At 39.2% G+C, this 18,674-nt stretch overlaps 1 protein-coding gene across 4 annotated transcripts in view; it reads right to left on the bottom strand.

The window, feature by feature from the left end:
- FRY (FRY microtubule binding protein) overlaps positions 1-18,674 on the bottom strand; it is a 329,930-nt gene that overhangs the window by 182,145 nt on the left and 129,111 nt on the right. The gene's annotated exons all lie outside the window — the stretch shown is intronic.

The following is an 18,674-nucleotide window of genomic DNA, read 5'->3' on the forward strand; positions in this document are numbered from 1 at the left end:
TGGAAGTTAATATTGACCCAAATTTGACTTAGGATTAGAAACCACGCAAAAAGTTACACATCAAAAAATAGTGTTTTCAACCTGCGCGGAAGGGGAGAGGAAGTACGTCCAGAGGAGGGCCTCTGGAGAGTGGAGTTCCGGGGTTTGGGGCCGTGTGGCTGACAGGGTCTTGGTGCTCTGGCTGGATATCAGGCCGAGTTCAGGACATTGGTCCACCAGAGACCTCCTGGCACCACGTAACATCAAACGGTGAAAGCTCTCCCAGAGATCTCCATCTCAACGCTAAGACCCAGCTCCACTCAACGACCAGCAAGCTACAGTGCCAGACACCCCATGCCAAATAATTAGCAAGACAGGAACACAACCCCACCCATTAGCAGAGAGGCTGCCTAAAACCATAGTAAGTTCACAGACACCCCAAAACATACGAGCGGACACCATCCTGACCACCACAAAGACAAGTTTCAGCCTCATCCACCAGAACGCAGACACCAGTCCCCTCCACCAGGAAGCCTACACAACCCACTGAACCAACCTTAGCCACTGGGGACAGACACCAAAAACAACAGAAACGATGAACCTGCAGCCTGCAAAACGGAGACCCCAAATACAGTAAGTTAAGCAAAATGAGAAGACAGAGAAACACACAGCAGATGAAGGAGCAAGGGAAAAATCTACCAGACCAAACAAGTGAAGAGGAAATAGGCAGTCTACCTGAAAAAGAATTCAGAGTAATGATAGTAAAGATGATCCAAAATCTTGGAAATAGAATGGAGAAAATACAAGAAATGTGTAACAAGGACCTAGAAGAGCTAAAGAGCAAACAAACAATGATGAACAACACAATAAATGAAATTAAAAATTCTCTAGAAGGAATCAATAGAAGAATAACTGAGGCAGAAGAACGGATAAGTGACCTGGAAGATAAAACAGTGGAAATAACTACTGCAGAGCAGAATAAAGAAAAAAGAATGAAAAGAATTGAGGACAGTCTCAGAGACTTCTGGGACAACATTAAACGCACCAACATTCGAATTATAGGGGTGCCAGAAGAAGAAGAGAAAAAGAAAGGGACTGAGAAAATATTTGAAGAGATTATAGTTGAAAACTTCCCTAATATGGGAAAGGAAATAGTCTATCAAGACCAGGAAGCACAGAGAGTCCTATACAGGAAAAAACCAAGGAGAAACACGCCAAGACACATATTAATCAAACTATCAAAAATTAGATTCAAAGAAAAAATATTAAAAGCAGCAAGGGAAAAACAACAAATTACATACAAGGGAATCCCCATAAGGTTAACAGCCAATGTTTCAGCAGAAATTCTGCAAGCCAGAAGGGAGTGGCAGGACATATTTAAAGTGATGAAAGGGAAAAACCTACAATCAAGATTACTCTACCCAGCAAGGATCTCATTCAGATTCGACAGAGAGAAATTAAAACCTTTACAAACAACCAAAAGCTAAGAGAATTCAGCACCACCAAACCAGCTTTACAACAAATGCTAAAGGAACTTCTCTAGGAAGGAAACACAAGAGAAGGAAAAGACCTACAATAACAAACCCCCCAAATTAAGACAACAGTAATAGGAACATACATATTGATAATTACCTTAAATGTAAATGGATTAAATGCCCCAACCAAAAGACACAGACTGGCTGAATGGATACAAAAACTAGACCCATATATATGCTGTCTACAAGAGACCCACTTCAGACTTAGGGATACATACAGACTGAAAGTGAGGGGATGGAAAAAGATATTCCATGCAAATGGAAATCAAAAGAAAGCTGGAGTAGCAATTCTCATATCAGACAAAATAGGCTTTAAAATAAAGACTATTACAAGAGACAAAGAAGGACACTACATAATGATCACGGGATCAATCCAAGAAGAAGATATAACAACTGTAAATATTTATGCACCCAGAATAGGAGCACCTCAATACATAAGGAAAATGCTAACAGCCATAAAAGGGGAAATCGACAGTAACACAATCATAGTACGGGGCTTTAACACCCTACTTTCACCAATGGACAGATCATCCAAAATGAAAATAAATAAGGAAACACAAGCTTTAAATGACACGTTAAACAAGATGGACTCAATTGATATTTATAGGACATTTATAGGACATTCCAGCCAAAAACAAAAGAATACACTTTCTTCTCAAGTGCTCATGGGAACATTCTCCAGGACAGATCATATCATGGGTCACAAATCAAGCCTTGGTAAATTTAAGAAAACTGAAGTCATATCAAGTATCTTTTCTGACCACAGTGCTATGAGATTAGGTATCAATTATAGGAAAAAATCTGCAAAAAATACAAACACATGGAGGCTAAACAATATGCTACTAAGTAACCAAGAGATCACTGAAGAAATCAAAGAGGAAATCAAAAAATACCTAGAAACAAATGACAATGAAACACAGCAACCCAAAACCTATGGGATACAGCCAAAGCAGTTCTAAGAAGGAAGTTTAAAGCAATACAATCCTACCTCAAGAAACAACTCAAATAAACAACCTAACCTTACACCTAAAGCAATTAGAGAAAGAACAAAAAAAACCCCAACGTTAGCAGAAGGAAAGAAATTATAAAGATCAGATCAGAAATATATGAAAAAGACATGAAGGAAAGGATAGCAAAGATCAATAAAACTAAAAGCTGGCTCTTTGAGAACATAAACGAAACTGATAAACCATTAGCCAGACTCATCAAGAAAAAAAGGGAGAAGACTCAAATCAATAGAATTAGAAATGAAAAAAGGAGACATAACAACTGACACTGCAGAAATACAAAGGATCATGAGAGATTACTACAAGCAATTCTATGCCAATAAAATGGACAACCTGGAAGAAATGGACAAATTCTTAGAAATGCACAACCTGCCAAGACTGAATCAGGAAGAAATAGAAAATATGAACAGACCAATCACAGCACTGAAATTGAAACTGTGATTAAAAATCTTCCAACAAACAAAAGCCCAGGACCAGATGGCTTCACAGGCGAATTCTATCAAACATTTAGAGAAGAGCTAACACCTATCCTTCTCAAACTCTTCCAAAATATAGCAGAGGGAGGAACACTCCCAAACTCCTTCTACGAGGCCACCATCACCTTGATACCAAAACCAGACAAAGATGTCACAAAGAAAGAAAACTACAGGCCAATATCACTGATGAACACAGATGCAAAAATCCTCAACAAAACACTAGCAAACAGAATCTAACAGCACACTAAAAGGATCATACACCATGATCAAGTGGGGTTTATCCCAAGAATGCAAGGATTCTTCAGTATAGGCAAATCAGTCAATGTGATAAACCATATTAACAAGTTGAAGGAGAAAAATTATATGATCATCTCAATAGATGCAGAAAAAGCTTCTGACAAAATTCAACTCATTTATGATAAAAACCCTACAGAAAATGGGCACAGAGGGAACTTACCTCAACATAATAAAGGCCATATATGACAAACCCACAGCCAACATCGTTCTCAGTGGTGAAAACTGAAAGCATTTCCACTAAGATCAGGAACAAGACAAGGTTGCCCACTCTCACCACTATTATTCCACATAGTTTTGGAGGTTTTAGCCACAGCAATCAGAGAAGAAAAAGAAATAAAAGGAATCCAAATCAGAAAAGAAGAGGTTAAACTGTCACTGTTTGTAGATGAGATGATACTATACATAGAGAATCCTAAAGATGCTACCAGAAAACTACTAGAGCTAATCAGTGAATTTGGAAAGTAGCAGGATACAAAATTAATGCACAGAAATCTCTTGCATTCCCATACACTAATGATGAAAAATCTAAAAGAGAAATTAAGGAAACACTCCCATTTACCACTGCAACAAAAAGAATAAAATACCTAGGAATAAACCTACCTAAGAAGACAAAAGACCTGTATGCAGAAAACTATGACACTCATGAAAGAAATTAAAAATGGTACAAACAGATGGAGAGATATACCATGTTCTTGGATTGGAAGAATAAACATTGTGAAAATGACTATACTACCTAAAGCAATCTACAGATTCAGTGCAATCCCTATCAAACTACCAATGGCATTTTTCACAGAACTACAACAAAAAAGTTCACAACTTGTATAGGAACACAAAAGACCCTGATAAGCTAAAGCAATCTTGAGAAAGAAAAACGGAGCTGGAGGATTCAGACTCCCGGACTTCAGACTATACTACAAAGCTACAGTAATCAAAACAGTATGGTACTGGAACAAAAACAAAAATATAGATCAGTGGATCAGGATAGAAAGCACAGAGATAGACTCATGCACATATGGTCAACTTATCTTTGATAAAGGAGGCAAGCATATACAATGGAGAAAAGACAGCCTCTTCAATAAGTGGTGCTGGGAAAACTGGACAGCTACATGTAAAAGAATGAAATTAGAACACTCCCTAACACCATACACAAAAATAAACTCAAAATCAATTAAAGACCTAAGTGTAAGGCCAGACACTATAAAACTCTTAGAGGAAAACGTAAGCAGAACACTATGATATAAATCACAGCAAGATCCTTTTTGACCCACCTCCTAGAGAAATGGAAATAAAACCAAAAATAAACAAATGGGACCTAATGAAACTTAAAAGCTTTTGCACAGCAAAGGAAACCATAAACAAGACAAAAAGACAACCCTCAGAATGGGAGAAAATATTTGCGAATGAAGCAACTGACAAAGGATTAATCTCCAAAATATACAGGCAGCTCAGGCAGCTCAATATCAAAAAAACAAACAACCCAATCCCAAAATGGGCAGAAGACCTAAACAGACATTTATCCAAAGAAGATATAGAGATTGCCAACAAACACATGAAAGGATGCTCAACATCACTAATCATTAGAGAAATGCAAGTCAAAACTACAAATGAGGTATCACCTCACAGCAGTCAGAATGGCCATCATCAAAAAATCTAGAAACAATAAATGCTGGAGAGAGTGTGGAGAAAAGGGAACCCTCTTGCACTGTTGGTGGGAATGTAAATTAATACAGCCACTATGGAGAACAGTATGGAGGTTCCTTAAAAAACTAAAAAATAGAACTAACATGCAACTCAGCAATCCCACTACTGGGCATATACCCTGAGAAAACCGTAATTCAAAAAGAGACACGTACCACAATGTTCACTGCAGCACTATTTACAATAGCCAGGTCATGGAAGCAACCTAAATGCCCATCGACAGATGAATGGGTAAAGAAGATGTGGCACATATGTACAATGGAATATTACTCAGCCAGAAAAAGAAACGAAATTGAGTTATTTGTAGTGAGGTGGATAGACCTAGAGATTGTCATACAGAGTGAAGTAAGTCAGAAAGAGAAAAACAAATAGCATGTGCTAACACATATATATGGAATCTAAAAGAAAAAAAAAGTTTCTGAAGAACCTAGGGGCAGGACAGGAATAAAGATGCAGACGTAGAGAATGGACTTGAGGACACGAGGAGAGGAAAGGTTAAGCTGGGACGAAGTGAGAGAGTGGCATGGACATATATACACTATCAAACGTAAAACAGATAGTTAGTGGGAAGCAGCCACGTAGCACAGGGAGATCACTTGGTGCTTTGTGACCACCTAGAGGGGTGGGATAGGGAGGGTGAGAGGGAGACGCAAGAGGGAGGGGATATGGGGATAAATGTATATGTATAGCTGATTCACTTTGTTATAAAGCAGAAACTAACACACCACTGTAAAGCAATTATACTCCAACAAAGACGTTAAAAAAAAAAGTGTTTTACTTTAGCTAATGATGATGTCCCAGAAAGATTCCATTTACATTTTGCTGATCGCAAAGACCCTTTCCCTGCCTCGGTTCTCCATTCCTCTCCACTGAAAAGGTGACACATACCCTAAGGTGGATGCGAGCCCCACCCCACCCCATAGAGTCTCTGTTCTTGAAGAGATCGGCTCAGTCTGGGTATCTAAAGCTTTACCAGGAACCATATGAATTAATTGCTCTGTCTCATTTGCAAAATACACAGCTTCAAAATGCATATTCACCTAAAATAAAAAGAATGCTGCCTTCTCAAGGGCTAATAAACATTGCCTCTTCAAAGTATATTATACTTTTCCTTTTATAGCATTTACCAAGGGTGATGAGCTGACTGACACCCCCAGTAGACTACAAGCTGCAGAAATGCAGTCCCCTCTATTTTTCCCGAGCACCTAGAGTTACAGGGCAGGGCTCTGCTTGGTAACGGTTAAACATCTGCCAAATTAATCAAAGCTGTAGGCTAATGACGTCCAGTTTCTTCAACTATGAGATCCTCTTATTGGCATGTGTGTGTTTTGCTATAAGTTAAAGGAATTTTTTAATATACTTTTTCATTGTGGCAAAATACATATGATGCAAGATTTACCATTTTTACAATTTTTATGTGTACAATTCTGCGACACTAAGTGCATTTACCATGTTGTCTAACCTTCACCACTCTGTTATAAGGACCCATTTTAATGTCAAAAATTTTCAAGGAATTCTTAACCATCAAGCATAGACTTATACCCCAAACATACAAGATAGTAATTCTATCTTGTTTAAAACCATACATAATGACAGAGCTAAAACTATGATTTCAATGATACTTTTAAATGGTTTTGTACTATAACAGCAACAATACTTATTTTATATACATTAGGAAAGTGGGGTTACATCTACATGGGAAACTATAATGTATTCAGTCAAATGCTAATGGCTGGGACTTCCCTGGAGGTCCAGTGGTTAAGACTCTGTGCTCCCAATGCAGGGGGCATGGGTTTGATCCCTGATCAGGGAACTAAGATCCCACATGCTGCATGGTGTGGCCTTAAAAAAAAAAAAAAAAAAACCTAAATGGCTGAGACACATGTGGATCTGTAGACCCCTGCAATTACTCAGCAGTCCTTACCTTGGGAATCTGCCATCGTTTCATCCTAAAAGATGAGATCCTATCACAGTGGGGGATGGAAGGTGACTCTGTCCACCCACATCCTGGAACGTCCTATGCCTAAAAGTCATTTTTCCCCACTACTATCTGGGTGGGAATGGTGATAAACATGATATTTTATGCTCACATATTTGCATACATATGAAGGAAATAGCCTATGGCAAGTCTCACTGTGTCTAGCAAGCAAAGTTAATATGGTAAGTTGTTGCTATACTCAAAAGTCAAGTCCATTAGCCAATTACTTGAATTCCATGTCCCAGTAAAACAACATACTTTTACACTAAGTTCTCCTGAACGGTTCTTACACAAATATGCTGTCTTAATCATATTCTTTGAAGACTTAGTTTAAATGTCACTTCCAAGATTAAGCCATTCCCCACTATTCCCAGGCAGAGTCATCTGTTCCTTGTCACACGGCACTTTGCATCTCTTCCTGTCAGCATTTCCACTGTGTTGTAGCTTGTCTGCCTCCCTACACTCCTAGTACAGAGTTGAAACTTATTATTAGGGTTTATTAAATGAATATATCCCTGTGCATTTGGAAAGGTAGCTTTGGGCACAGAGAATCAAGTTCACATTTTAACATTCCCAAGATTAGCTGCGCATCAGCATAGATTTTATCAGTGTCAAGAGGTTAAAAACTAGACCTGGGGAAGACAGTATCGCGCTGGCTAAAAAGTAAAGAGAAAAGGGAGAAGGAAGGAAGGAAGGAAGGAAGGGAGGGATGGAGGGGAGAATGGAAAAGAGGAGAGAAACAAACTTGCTGAAGCTCAGGAGAGAGCCATCTGAAAGCAAGGCAGAGCAATCAGGCTCATGCCCCCTTGAGAAAAGAGATCTGCAGAGGCCTGGCTCTGCTTGAGGTTCTCCTGCAGGAGATCAGCTCACGGAATCTAAGGTCTGCAAGAATCCAAGGTCTGCACATTCAAGACATCATGGGTCTCAAAGAGCATTAAATAAGTAGTAAAATGAAATTAACACAGAGTAAACAATGGATACTTAAAGAACAAGTAGAAACAGACTATGACAGAGGAGGCTCAAAATAATGGTCTCACTTGTCCAATAAGAACAGTGCGCGTTGTATAGTTTTAAAATTTGTCTTTGTTCTGTATTTTAGTACAGATTTACTTATTTACTAGAGGTTCACGAATTGAATGATACGTTTGTTTTTCAAAAATCATTCTAATAAAACAAAACTTTGGGGTCATGGATCCCCCCAAATTCTTAGTGGTCCAAAGCTAGAAGACCTCAGCCTGTGACTCGACCTTGCCCAGAAGCCCCGGCTCACTGGGTGACAGTGAACAGAAGAGATGGGCAAACCAAAAACATCGTGAGACTTGGCATTGAACATCAGGGGTTGCTAACAGCCCAAAGAGAACAAAATAGACATTAAGCCCCTCCTGATGGAAGCAAACACTATGAAATAGTTTTGATAAAAACAAACAGAAAAAAAAAAAAACCCTGTAACTAACCAAGCCTTTAGATATAATTTCCAATTTTCAGGAAATACAAGAGTTAGGAAAGAGTAAGAGGAATTTGTTACACTAAGCCACAGGGATGAAATCAGCAAGACTCAGCGACTGAAGGAAACTGAAGTAAAAAAAGATATTTTTTCAATAAAAAGTTGCAAAGAGTAAAGAAAAAAGAAATGGAGGTGGAGCCTATTGATTTTTGTTTTAAAGGCTATTGCACTATGTGGATCTGATCTGGGGCTGGATTCAAATAATCTGTTAAGAGAAAGTATGACCTTCATGAAACCATTGGTGGTTTGAACACATTAGATATTTGATGATGTTACGGGATTATTTTAATTTTTTAGGTGTGATAATGGTCTTCGTTTCAAAAAGAATGTTTATCTTTTGGAGATACATGCTGAAATACTTAGAGATTAAATGATATGGTTTCTAGCATTTGCTTCAAATACTACTGGGGAGAGGAGCTGGGAGTGTAACAAATTGGCCATGAGTTGATAACTGCTTTTGATGGTCACTGTGTTCATTACACGGTCTTCCCCACTTTAGTACATGTTTGAAATTCTCCATAAACAAAAAAACAAACAAAAACTAAAAACAGGGGAAATGATGTATCACTTGTGTCACCATGAAAAAAAATTTTTATAATGTCTCAATTTCCAAGATGGCATAAGTCACTTAAAACTGATTTCTATAGTACTTACACAACTCTTTATCTTTTCCTGCTGGAGCTGCAGAAGGAACCCAACCCCACCCCATTTCTTCATATTTCCTGGCAGGATCTGGGTGGCGAGCATCTCGCCTGCTGTGTGAGGAGCCAGCTGCCCTTCTCAGTCTGCACTGTGCGCTTTTCTTCGAGTTTGCTTCCCCTGAATCAAAGAGCACTGCTGTCCCAACCCATCCAACAGGAATTTTCTCCTGTCACGAAGAAACCTGTAGGGGTTTCAAGCATTTCCATAGGAAAAGAGCAAGGTCCCTGTTTGTGCTTCTCAAACCTTGGGACGTTCCAACCTCTCCCTCCCTTAAGAAAATACAAACTCTAAAAGCTCTTTGTGCCCATATCTACCTAAAAAGGCCTTTGACTTCTACCTCAATTTTCAAACAATTTCAGTGCATACTAGCTACATTTTCACTTTATAATTGTTTTGCACTGGGTTTCTCTGTAATCTGTAAGAGAAAAGATGGTCATAGCACAGCAGGACATGGCAGTGAGACAAGTCTAGAGAGACTCTTCTGTATCAAAAGGTGTTTTATTTGGGGAATACAAGGGGCTTATTTAATAAATCACTTTCTACCTCTGAAGTTTGAGTGGCCTAAAAAAATCCACAATGTGCCCCACACAGGTAGGACTTCACTAATCTCAAACGACCCCAGTATTACTGTCCTCAGAGATATTTCAATAAACATGTCACCCAGCAATGTCACTAGAGTTAATATGAGCTTATTCAATTTGTTAACTATGTCACCAGCCTTGCTTATGAGATACTATTTTAACATCTTTTAATTATTATATAACAGTTCAGTGCATGGACTTTGGAACCTGAGAGAGTTGACTTTGACTCCTAGGTCCCTTATTGGATCTTACTTAACCTCTCTAAGCTTCAGTTAACTTTTAGGTAACATAAGGATACATAATGCCAACCTATCTCATAGAACCGAAAGATGAATGACACAGAGTACTCAATAATTGAGAGTCATTACTACTATTAAAATTCCTTTTAATACCATTATTATTGGGACTAGAAAGATTAAAAGGTGTAACCTCTTTCATAATGTTCAAGAGCTGAAACTAAGTTCCACTTCTTTTCCTGGGGCAACGCATACTCCCACTAACGTTAATTAAAGCTTTAATTTTACCTTCCTGGAAGCTTCCAAGTGTAACTAGAAAGCTGTATTACAGAAAGTAGGAAAGAAACATAAAGGGTAATTGTCCCTCTCTCTTAAAAAAAAATCTAACATGACTACAGTGACTTTAATTCTTAATATGTAATTTAGAGGAAACCTTTTAATTTAATGGTGGGATGCTATAAAAGCAACCAAGTTTAAAAAAGAAAAAAAACACCAAACGTCTCAAGTCTTGAAACTAGTGTTTTTGATTATAAGAACTTGTTTATGCACCACTGACTTAGGATTTTGATACCATCAGCAGTGAAATTTTATAATACACATGTCTGTTCTGAGTAGTCAACAAAAAATGTTCAGATCTGAACTTCTGCAACTGACTGGGATCCCTCTTCACCAGAACACAGGGAGGATGTGTAGTGAGCTGCACCCTTCAGAGCAGCCGTGGGCTTAACCGTTGAGATGCCACTAAGGCATTTCATCCAGAACAATCGGCACACAGCGGCAGGCACCTTCCTCGGGCTGAACCAAAGAAAAATGAGGTTCAAAATATCTTCATGTCTGACACATATTTTTTTTCTTCAGATCTTATTTGTGCTAACTGTGATTCAACCTTGGAAACAGATCTAAGGAAGAAGCCTGAGAAGTCACAGTTCTGAATACTGACCATTTCTCCCCAAAAGTCTCTCCCTACATGACGAGGGGCAATCAGGAACCTGGGGGTTGGAATCATCTCGAAGATACACTCCGGTCATTTTGTTTGCCTGCAGGGATCACTGAACTTCTGGCGGAAGACTCAGCCTCCTCGATGGTGCCTCAGTTTGTCCACAGGTAAAAATGAGCATCACTTCACACCGACCTGGCTAGGTTTCTAATAAGAATTCATGAGCACTAGTTAAAACCATTGGAGAGGGCTTCCCTGGTGGTGCAGTGGTTGAGAGTCCGCCTGCCGATGCAGGGGACACGGGTTCGTGCCTCGGTCCGGGAAGATCCCACATGCCGCGGAGCGGCTAGGCCCGTGAGCCATGGCCACTGAGCCTGCGCTCCGCAACGGGAGAGGCCACAACAGTGAGAGGCCCACGTACCGCCACAAAAAAAAAGAAAAAAGAAAAGAAAACCATTGGAGATCTATGGAAGAAGGGGGCTAATAGAAACGGATGACACTGCGTTTCCCTTTTATTCTCTTCAGTTACAAACGGATTTCTTTAAACAAGACAATAGATGCTGATTCTTACCCAGAATATTGGGGGAAAATCCCCAGATCCAGAGAATGATGGAGAGTATCTCAGATCAGTTCAGGTATTAGCAAGTAAGATGCTGCCTGTTACCCTGTGATATGAAATGAGAAGGCACGTTCAAATCTGGAGGAATATTTTGGCGCTTTTTCTAAGAACTAAAAACTCTTGAGAGAACCTGTCCTATTTGCAGCTGGCTTTGCACATTTCAGAGAAGCCAATTGTCTGCCAAATCTAACAGTCCCAAGGACAAATCTATTATTTGAACATTGGAGGGGAAACTTCAATTAAATTTGGCTACAAAGTTAACCTTCATTTTAACTGAACAAAAGAGCATCTCCCACAGGCATTTTTGTAAAAACTACAGCAGCTACGGAGAAATGCAAGATGCCACCTTCACTCATCTGTTTCTGTCTTTGTTGGTATTTTGGATTTTTTTGTCCCAATATATACACCAGTTGTGCACATTATGTCCACTGAGTGGACATTTACACGTGGATGGATCCTTCCCTGCCTCCTCTGGGACTCTGCATGGTCTCCCAGCTCCCCACTCCCCAGATGCCAGCCTCCCCTACGCTCCTGGCTCTTTTTCTCAGCCATCAACATGCTTAGAGCTTTTCATCTTAGCATCTGCCTTCACCACACTTCCACCTCTGGCTACCGTTTTCTTTCCACCCCCTTCTCATCCTTAGCTCGCCAATGAGCAGTCTACACTTCCTGTCTTCCCTTCCTCCCCTACTTCTCATCCTTAGTTCGCCAATGAGTGGTCTACACTTCCTGTCTTCCCTTCCTCCCCTACTCCTTTTTCAACCACCTGCAATCTGACTTTTCTGTCACCACTAAAAATAGTCCCCCGAGAAGCCCCAGTGAATTTCCAAACAATAAATCTGGTGGATGTCTTTCAGTACTTTTCTTTCTGGTCTTTCAGTTGCAATGAAACACTATTGATGATTCCCTTCTTTCCACTTGACTCATGCCATCCCCCACGTTTTCTCCTCCTACTTCTTTAGACATCCCTTTTCTGTGTCCTTCATAGGCTGGTCTTTCTCCTCAAATGTTTACATTCCCCAGGGATGTTCTTGGGGACTTGAAATCAATCATGTTCTGATTTATCTTCTGGCACCACTAACACACACACACTCACACTCTTCTCAGACCCAACCAAACCACCTCTCATCAAAAAATCATACTTGTCCCTTAAGGTTCATTCACTCCACCGCACTTTCCCTGGTCACTCCTACAAGAAGTGACAGAGATTTCACTCTCGGTTGCTCTTCTGGTATTCTCTAGTTCTTGAGTTCCTAACCAAATTCATCCTGGTTACTCACATACACATCCTTTCCCGAGTAGATTAGAGCTTGGACTTTGGAGTCAATCAAATCAGGATTTGAATCAGGACATTAACCCTAACTCCACCACCTTTGGTAAGGTTTTACCCAGGTTCAGCATCTCCGACTAAAAATGAAGGGGGCCACGAGTGTAGTGGTTAAGAGCAAGGATCCAGGAGATGGGTGGTCTACACTGAGTGCCAGCCCCACCACTTACTAACTGTGTGACTTTTGACAAGTTTTTTCCTTGTATGTGAAGTGGGGTATAAGAGTACATACCTCATGATGTTAATGTGAAAAATTAGGTGAGTTGATATTATTCAAGTATTAAGAACAGTGCCTGGCACTCAGTAGGCACTAGAGAAACATGAACTATTATTATTACCTATCTGCTAGGGTTAATGTGAAAATTAGTATGTCTGAAACATGACAGGTAAGCCAAACAATGGCAGTTATTCTTATAAAAATCTGTCTTATTCCTCTTTGTATAATGCATAGCCTCAAGTACAGTCACACTTGGAAGTTACTGTAGAAAGCACTATCTACCTACCTACCTATCTATAAGCTACTATCAAAAGTAACTTAAATATATGTATAACTGAGTCACTTTGCCAGACAGAAGAAATGAACACAATATCGTAAATCAGCTATACTTCCATAAAACTTAAAAACATACCCTGTAAAATATACATTGTTATAATTATTAGCATGATCTATGGAAATCAAGACTTGTGCTGGCTACTCAAAGACATAGAAAATAAACTTATGGTTACCAAAAGGGGAAGGGGGTGGGGAGGGATAATAGGAGTTTGGGATTAGCAGATACAAACTACTATATATATAAGAGATAAACAACAAGGACCTACTGTATAGCACAGGGAACTGTATTCAATACCTTATAATAACCTATAATGGAAAAGAATCTGAAAAAGAATAGGAAAAAAAAAGACTTGTGCTGGTTAAAACTGTACTCAAAACACTGTTTTTTGACCCAAAGGCCATTCAAAGGTAACTGAAGAAACACATTGTGGTATATACATTAAATGGAATTCTACTCGGCAATAAAGATGAATGTATTACTGATAAATAATAAACGGAAGCGCCTTAGATACATTATGGTGAATGAAACAAACTAGAGCTTCCATTTATACAAAATTCTAGAAAATGGGAATTAATCTATATATAGATCAATAGTTGCCTGAGGCCCTGGGTGGTGGTCTGGGCTGTCTGCACAGGGGCACAGGAAACTCCCGGGGATGACGGAAATGTTCTGTATCTGGACTGAGGTGATGCTGACACCAGCGTACGAATTTATCAAAATTCATCAAATCATAGATTTTAAACCCCTGTAGCTTATTGTATTGTATACTTTAAGCATATTGATTAAAGTAAAAATTTTCACTGAATGTATGGGAAGAAGAATCCCTAATCTGTCTGAAAGGCATTTCATTTTCTTGGACACCAAAGGGAGGAGGGGAGGCAATTCTGATAGTAACGACCTACTTTTAGCAGTGGGAACCACTGTCTCGTTCCCACTGTCCATCCTGAGCATAAGCATGATAGTTTTTGCCTTTGAGAAGTTCACAATTTATTATGCTAACCACTGGGAATCCCAGAAAACCTTGGGAAGTGGGTATGCATGAAGCCACAGAGCTGATACTTATGGGGTAAGACATTGATCCCAATGTGCTGGCTGTAAATCTCTGGAATTAGAACACTCTGACTGACCAATCTGGTACATACGGGGCATTATTTAGATGGAAAGGAATGTAACACACACTCTACAAGCCTTTCCAGCCAAGTGCCTCTCAGGGTGTTACTGACAGGTCAGTAGCCAACACTAGAGAATGGAAACCACTTCACTCAGCACCACAGAGAAGCCTCTTCTCAGGTGGGATTTGGTGACACAGCGCCGTTATCTGAACCAACAGCTAGAACCCGAGTGAAGGGGGATGCTGCCCTTGCTGCCATTTCTGAACTGGAATTTGGCTTGACTCACGGGTAAGCATTTTCATTCCTGTAGAAGTTCCACAGCCCCTAGGTATCTTGAATTTTTGTTTTACACATGAGATAAAAAAGGCCATTTCATAGGCAGCATCCTCTTCATGATAATCATCATATAGTATTCATTACATACCCAAAGTCATGCAGCCAATCAAAATTTCCCAGTTAAAACTGAAATGACCCAATTACTTTAACTAAGAAAAAAAAGGTTTGGTTTTCTGGTAAAAATAAAAAGAAAACTCCAGGGGGTAAAGAGTTGAAAAAAAAATAGATGAAAATCTACTCACCTACTCTCTCTTCTGAAGTGTTATTAAAAGGCAACATTCTGCAATTAATGGTACAGCTTTGTGAATACTCACTGAACTGCACAATGTTAAAGGATGAATTTCATGGTATGTGAACATACCTCAATTAAAGAAAAGCAATACCTACATTTTAGGTCAAAGTATTTAAAGATTATAGTATCTAACCTCCACCAAACTTCCCTGATTACAACTTATGAATTGAGTAGAAACCCCTAAAGGCATCAGGAAATACCATCATATGGAATGCTGAATTTTAAGAATCGTGTAAGTCGGAAATACTAGATACATACGTAAGTGACCATCAAAATTACCTAATAAAATGTCTTCTTATTGTTAGCATGACCTGTGGAATTTTAGCCAGTTAAAATGACTACAGTGCTAAAGACTGCTGCTGCCTAAAACTGTATTAATGACTTTCAGGAAAGTCAAAATGCAAAATGCTGTGTGGAAATATAGTGATATTATATCATAGTGAGTGTAGGAATGGGCCTTCAATGCTTATTATGTCATATTAATGAACTTACTTTTTAATGTGGACTGTTTTTTTTTAGTCTTTATTGAATTTGTTACAATATTGCTTCTGTTTTATTTTTTTTTGGTTTTTTGGCCACGAGGCATGTGGGATCTTAGCTCCCTGACCAGGCATCGAACCTGCACCCTCTGCATTGGAAGGCGAAGTCTTAACCACTGGACCACGAGAGAAGTCCCTGAATTTACTTTTATTGGTATTTTCTGTCACTTAAAAAATGATGATGTATCTTCAAATGATCTTTTGTGTTAAAAATGATGTCTCTATACATAGTAAGAAGAAGCATATAATCAGAAAAGGCTAGACTGAAAATAACTTGAGGAACATTCTTCACCTGATTTGTACTCTCAAAAAGAAGAAACTTTGATAATCTTCTCATGGTCACTGGACATAAAAATTATGGCCTCACCCATGGATGAACTGAATTGGATACTATTAAGTTGAAGTAAAAACCCCTTTGGGTTTTTTTTTTTTTTTTTGGTATTACTTCATGATACTTTCCATATGTTTTATTTGCTATAAGGTTCAGTGAAACTTTTACTCTCATGGTGCATTAAATTTCATTTCATGGCCGAAAAAGTTCCATTTAACAGTCACAAAAGAACAACTTTTCATCTGTATGAAACCAAGAACATTCATAACAAGGAAAACAAACTTCAAGTTGAACAGTACACAGAAAAAAGTGAGTTTGTGAGCTCATTGGAAAGATCACCTCATTCGGCGGCTAAATGCAACCTTTCAACAATTCTGTCTGGTTTTAGCTATTAATACTATTTTCTTTCTGGGTTAGGGTGAGTTTTCAGATTTCTGGTGAAAGTGTTACTAGATTAAGTAAGGGGTGCCAGGCTGAGCTGCTGTGCTAAGAAATAGCTATTTTTAAAGTTATTTTTTAATTTATAATTTGGAAAATAAGCTAGTACTTTGTCAAGTGTAACATAAATATTCCTTATCTGACCTGAACTGTTTCTGAGTCTCCTTTAAGGACAGCATTACTTTGATTCTATCACTATACTCAGTAGGCAGCTAAATCTAGAAATTATTTTTATTCCCTTTATATTTCCCTTACTAGGTTTGTTGAAGTAAGAGGAACCTCTATTTAAAGAGAAGTTTGGCTAAAAACACTAGCTGGTTGTCCTTTTGGGAAGCTGACTTGAATCCACAGTGCAGAGAGATATGAAAGCTGCTGTCTCTGCTATTTACACATCCTTAGGTGACAGACGTGTAACAGCTGGGTGGTATAGGAAGACTTGCATACACAACAGTGCAAAAAACCCACCAATGTGCAAATCTGAGTATGATGAAATACTATCTTGAAATATCAACACTGAGGTTAGTGAATGGCTATCAGGCTATAATAAGCATGACTAATTACAACAGTTTTCATGAAATTCACCATATAAAGATTCAAATTTAATTAGAGGTAGTAATTCTGCCTTTCAATTAGTGCAGCAGGATTCCCTAATTCACAAATTCCTTAAATATTAAAAAAGTTCCTGATTAAAGAATCTGATAGTCTCTGGTATCCAGACATCAGCAGACTATTCAGGTACCTGCAGAGATGAAACAAAAGACTACAGCAGAAAGTTCAATCTGTATATGGGCCAGAGGCAAAAAAAAAAAAAAAAGAGCTCTTTTATAACTACAAGTAGACTGTATCCCAACCATAGTCTCTTACCTCTCATCAGATCTGGTCTAAAATCCTAAGAGGAGGCTGGAGTGAGTGTGTATTTCACTTACTAAAGGCTTTGCTTACTTAGAGAGCCACAGTCAGATTCATTAAAACAACTAGAACCACTCACCGTACTTATTTTGTTGGTGGTGGATCACCTGTCTCTATTATAGCACAATGTCCAGCTTAAGTTTGGGGTTAACTGGAGAGCTGTCCTGATGCCAGCCCTGCGACTTCAGGTGGGGGAGGAGCCGAAAGCCTGAGATGCAGGGCCAAGGAACAAGTGTTCGTCAACAGGCAGTAGTACTTCGTGAACCTAGAACCACATTAGCTTGCGGTAATTAGCTAATTGCTCAGCCTTTCCATGTCACCCCTCCCTCACCTACGCTCCAAGCTCAACACAGGGATAACATCTGAAAGCTCCTGCCTGTATCTCATCCATTAGCTATTTTGTGAGCAGGGGCTATCAAAGCTCAAGCAATCCCAATAATGAAATCTTCCCACTGTCACATCACCTTTCATCCGCGATATGTTTCTAAATGCAGGAACATTACAGGAAGGCAAGCTCTGCTCTCCTGCTCAGTCATAGGCTCTGCTAAAGGACAAGATGAAAGGTGTGTGTTCTTCTTTTGAGGTTATGCAGATCTTTTCCTCTCTCCACGTTTCAATTAAAGTAGAGAATACATTACTTGCTTTCTAAGTCTTAGGTGAGTTAGAATTTCTTCTTCTTCCTGTTGACATTTTATGCTGTTAGGCTGTAGATCCAGATGAAACCCCTGGTCCAGTACCCAGTTTAGCTTCACTGCAGCTCCTCGCAAGGACAATAGAAGCTTTAACCAAGGTGGATTCAGTGGGATATGACTTATTCACTCAGAGATGTGGAGAGTTAATGCTTATATTTCATTTGTTATACACATTAGAGCTAAAACTGGGCTTGACTGTGAACATTTCATAGAAGAAAAAACAATGATGGATCACATTTAAGTTACTTTGCTGGAAGCAGAGGCTAGTAGCAGGGCTGTGATGGAAAACCAAGTCTTTTGTGTATTGGTCAAATTATAGGAAGGAGGGTGGACAAAACAGGCAGCCTGAGTAGTGTGGTTGAAAATTCTTGAAGGTACACACTTCCAGTTATTACAAACATAAGTTCTGAGAATGAACATATAGCATGGTGACAACAACTAATAATACCATGTTGTATATTTGAAAGTTGCTAAGATAGTAGATCTTAAAAGTTCTCATCACAAGAAAAAAAATTTGGGCTTCCCTGGTGGCGCAGTGGTTGAGAGTCCGCCTGCCGATGCAAGGGACACGGGTTCGTGCCCCGGTCCGGGAAGA

Source organism: Orcinus orca, chromosome 18 (assembly GCF_937001465.1).
Source record: "Orcinus orca chromosome 18, mOrcOrc1.1, whole genome shotgun sequence".
Classification (NCBI taxonomy): Eukaryota; Metazoa; Chordata; class Mammalia; order Artiodactyla; family Delphinidae; genus Orcinus; species Orcinus orca.